The sequence below is a fragment of the Cucurbita moschata genome, unplaced genomic scaffold, assembly GCF_002738365.1.
Source record: "Cucurbita moschata cultivar Rifu unplaced genomic scaffold, Cmos_1.0 Cmo_Scf00015, whole genome shotgun sequence".
NCBI lineage: Eukaryota > Viridiplantae > Streptophyta > Magnoliopsida > Cucurbitales > Cucurbitaceae > Cucurbita > Cucurbita moschata.
Genome location: NW_019268531.1, coordinates 1,651,143 through 1,655,734, shown reverse-complemented (window position 1 = coordinate 1,655,734; position 4,592 = coordinate 1,651,143). Strand labels below are relative to the sequence as shown.

Below are 4,592 nucleotides of genomic sequence, written 5' to 3'. Positions count from 1 at the left end.
GGGGGGGGGGGGGGGGGGGGGGGGGAAGTCCGGTATCCTGATTAATCACACGGTGCGGAATACAGAGAATGCTTATAGAATTTAATTGCACGAAGAATCTGTCAACTAATAGTAATTTATACCAGAAATATGTAATTAATCAGAAACGAACTTAACAACATCTGATTACACAAAATAGTAGGATTTGGAGGAATTTTAAATTAAATTTAACCTCAATCCAATTTTTTCCTATTTTCGAATTTATTGAACAGGGGGAAAATTTACAGGAAAAAATTGAACCAAGCAACTAAACAACGATGGGATGAGAGATCTACGGTTACAGAAGATTGTGAACCTCAACGATGAGCTGTTGTAGAAGAAGGCGGTGGGCAGTCGTGCGGTTGCAGCAAAACAGAGGACGGCGCGCCGGGACGGTTCAACAGAGGAAGATAGAAAAAGAAGGAAGAAAACAAACAATAACGATGGGTGGAGGGCGCCTGCCGGCGAGGGTTGTAGCAGAGAGCGATATATGAAGAAGAAGGGACACGAAGGAAAAGAGAAAGCCAAGGGCTATGGAGAAGAATAGTGGTCTGAGATTTGGCGAAGACAATGGCAATGGCGGCAAAGGAAGGGGTTTTGGGATTTTAGGTTTGTAGGGTATTATGGTAATTATGTTCACCCACAAGGGTTATTTATAATTTAATAATTTAGAAATCCGCTATGACGGTGGGCTGGAAAAGCAAAATCCAACTTCTGCTTTTCCTTCTCAAAAATCAAAACCGTTTTTTTATTTTTTTTTTAAATCTCAAAATAATAAATAAATTATTGTAAATATTATGTCCTGCTTACCATCGCTCTCCCATGGGCCTTTGAGTTCGTGTTTGGGCCAGGGTAAGAAATGGGCCTCAATATGGCCCAAACAGTTGAATACAAAAGCCTGTTGCCCGTTCCATTGTCAGCCACCAAACAACCACCGCAAGTGGATGGGTCGCCTCCAGCTCTCCGCCAACCATTGTCGGTGGTGCCTGCCATTGATGCCACCATCTAGCTTTGAAATTAAGTATAAATAATATCCTTATATTTTTTAAAAAGATTGCTCCTAAATTTTTAAAATCTTAAAATATTAATATAAAATTTTATGAAAGAAACTTATTTATTTATTTATTTAATAAGTAATGATTAAGAAAGAAAGTAAGTAAAGGGACATGAAAGCAAAAGCAGTGGCATAAATAATATTGATTTTAATAATGTCCACGTCAGATTAGCAATATAATAATAATAATAATGAAGAAAGAAAAGTCCAATCAGCCTTTTTACAAGGGAATGCCTTAAGAGAGAACCTAAAAGAAAATGAGATTTTACCAAATCACCCATAGTTTATCCCATAAATCGCACCCACCAACTTTGATCCTCCACCCAATTAACTTTTTACTTCTAATTATTTATAAAAATAAAAAATAAATGAAGAAATCCATACTTTATATTCTAAACTCATCATTTAATTATTTTTTTTAATGTTATATTATCGTCCTAATATCTTATCTTATGTCAAATAATAATAATTATTATTATGTTTGACTTTACAAAATGAAATATTCTTGCCTTGCCTACTTAATACGAGCGTGACAATTCAAATATTTGACCCATTACTAATTTATTTGATACAAGTCGAGTACGACATTATAGAGAGAGAAAGGTGGGGGAGAGAGAAGGAGAGACACGGTTAGTGCAATGAATGGGAATCTCTCGATGAGAAATACTTTGCGAAGAAGGAAGAAAAGGGAACACTTTTGATGATGGAGGACTTTTTGATATAAAGTTAAAAGCAAATAAAAAAGCATATATGAAAATAAATAAATAACTTACACCCATCAATTTCATTCATTACGTCTCCTCCACATATTATTAGGCCAACCCTATAGTTTTCATCCCTTTCACATTGAAATGATATAAACATAAAATTTTAATCTCAAATTTAATTATTTGAATGAAGTTTTATATAATTATTTAATGAAATCATACTCCTATTGGTGTATTATTTTAATTAAGGAGATTAAGCTAAGATCCTTAGAACACCATCCCACTTATCATGAGTGGAAACACAACGTGAGTTTGTGTTCCAAGTCAACGACATCAATTATGATATTTTGCAGAAACTTCCCGGCTTTTTGGTTGTATTTTATTTTATATCCCCCAATTTTTCAAATATTCCTTGTTTCCCCCTAAATTGAGCTTGAATTTTATATTTTATTATTATTGTTTCATACCTACTTTTAGAAATAACTTTCAATAAATTTATAAATTCCATTAAAATGCTCGATTAATATGAGTGTAGAATAACGACCTTTTTTTTTTTAATTAATATGGTTGGGTTTTCATTTTTTTCATCATTTTCTATTTTTGCTTAATTATTTTATAATTTTGCTTTTCCTGGTTTGGTTGAATTTGGAGAAAAAAAAAATTATTTACATAATTTTTAGTTAATTTTAAATAAAATTAACTAAAAATATATTTTTTTTAAGTTATTAACTAACGACCTAAATAAATAAATTTTAAATTGATATAATTATTTGTTTAAAATTTTAATATAAGCGTTGAAGTTTCATGGGATTTAAATATTTTCTATAACTTATTAATTACATTAATACCCCACACCTTCCAAACATAACCTTTTTTTTTTTCATCATTAAATTTATCCAAAGAAAAAAACAAAAATGAAGTTCATGGGAAGTTGCCATGTGTCCAAAAGCGTGGACAAGGATACTTACTATTTTAAAATATTTGATTTAAATAAGTAGAGATATGCATGACTAAAATATATCATAAAACCCTCTCTTTTCCACTAAAACATTAGTTGCATACAATTCTACTCCCTAAAATTTAGTCTTTGTTTTATGTCTTTTAAATGTCTAATAAATTTTATAATACTATGAAACATTATATTAAAATTTATGAGTATATTAAATATAAAATTAGTCACATAAAATTTGATCCATAAATCTAATAAAATTGGTTAAATATTTTTTAAAGCTCAATAATAGCAAACACTTATTTTTCAAAACAGCACATTTTTTTATCCTCATTAAATTTATCAAAAACAATTAAAGACCAAGAGAAACTGCCACGTGTCAATCGGATGAGCAAGTTTCCAGAAAAAAAATAAAAAAACGGAAATTGTTTTTTTAATAATAAATATGGAATATATTTAAATGAGATTTTGAAGTATGACTCACAAATGAGTTTGTTGCCCAATAATTTGAAAACATATCATCAGCTTTAAAGTCAATAAATCTATTATTATTATTATTATTATTATTTTTAGACTTTTGGCTGGAAAACTTTTCTCAACTCGTGACTTTTATAATGGGATGTGATGATGCTTATGAGCTGCTTTCTTCGATTGTATATTTATTTTGCAATTTCCAACTTTGATCATATAAACTCTACAGATAAACGTGCTTAATTTGGAACAATTCTATATTAGATGATATCGAGTTAGAAAAAAGAAACAAAATATTTATCATAAAAGTGTGAAAATCTATTTCTAACAGACATGTTTTAAAGTTGTGAGACTTATAATAATATATAATGGACCAAAACATGTAATATTTACTAGTGGTGGGCTTGAGCTGTTATATGACGTGAGTGAATGTTGCTTTGTAGAATAGCAAGCTTTGCGGGATTAGGAAAAAAAAAAAAGAAAAAAAAGAAAAAAAGGTGTATGGGTGGTGGTTTGCCATGGAATACTCCAATAAGTGTGAAGAAAGGTAAGAAGGTTGATTCAATAATGGTTGAAGGATGGGGAGAATAATATGAATGGACATGAAAGGTGAGGCTTTCTTTGAATGGGCTTCAATACTTTCACATCCACCATTATAATATATGCTTTCTATCTATGAAAATCTATTGCCACCTCATCCTTTATTAATCTCACTCTCATCCACTATCTTAACAATAATGTCTCACCTTCAACATATATATATATATATATATTTAAACTTTATTGAATTAATACCATTTATCTTGAATTTTGAAATTTTGAAAAGTAATTAATGTGAATTAAAAGTTTTAAAAATAACTTAGAAAACAATTTCGAAAAGATATTCCATTAAATTCTTATTCTAAAAAACAATCCCATATTAGTTATTAAATTACTACGACAAATTATAAAACTTTAGTTTATCAAATTGTACCATTTATTATTAATCAAATATTAAGCATAAGGTTGAGGTGACAAATATACATTTTTACAAACTTTATTTTGACTTTTAAATTTCTAAAATAGCTATATAAGATTTTTTTTATTTTATAAAAATTTGACCATACAATACGTACCTCAGCCAATTTATATGTAAATGATGTGAAATTAAATAATTGATTTATTTAAAATTTAATGACTGGAAGGGAATTAAATTTTAATTTAAAACACCTAAAAAAAAACTATTAGGGAACACCGACAACGTCCTCGGAGTACATGGAAATTGCCAAAGTTACGAAACGACAAGTGGGATCTGTCCGAAATTGGAAACCTATTTTATTAAAAAAAAAAGAAAAAAAAAGTCTCTTATTTTAAATACTTTTAGTATTATTTTTATCTGAAATGAAAAGGCAAA

General features: G+C 29.2%; 1 protein-coding gene across 1 annotated transcript in view; it reads right to left on the bottom strand.

Annotated features, from left to right (window-relative positions):
• The window catches only part of LOC111453698 (60S ribosomal export protein NMD3-like), a 2,879-nt gene extending 2,246 nt beyond the window's left edge, over window positions 1–633 (bottom strand). The window contains exon 1 of the mRNA XM_023094904.1: window positions 335–633. The gene's annotated coding sequence lies outside the window, so the exon portion shown is untranslated. The remainder of the gene's footprint in view (window positions 1–334) is intronic.
• Window positions 634–4,592: the final 3,959 nt, after the last annotated feature.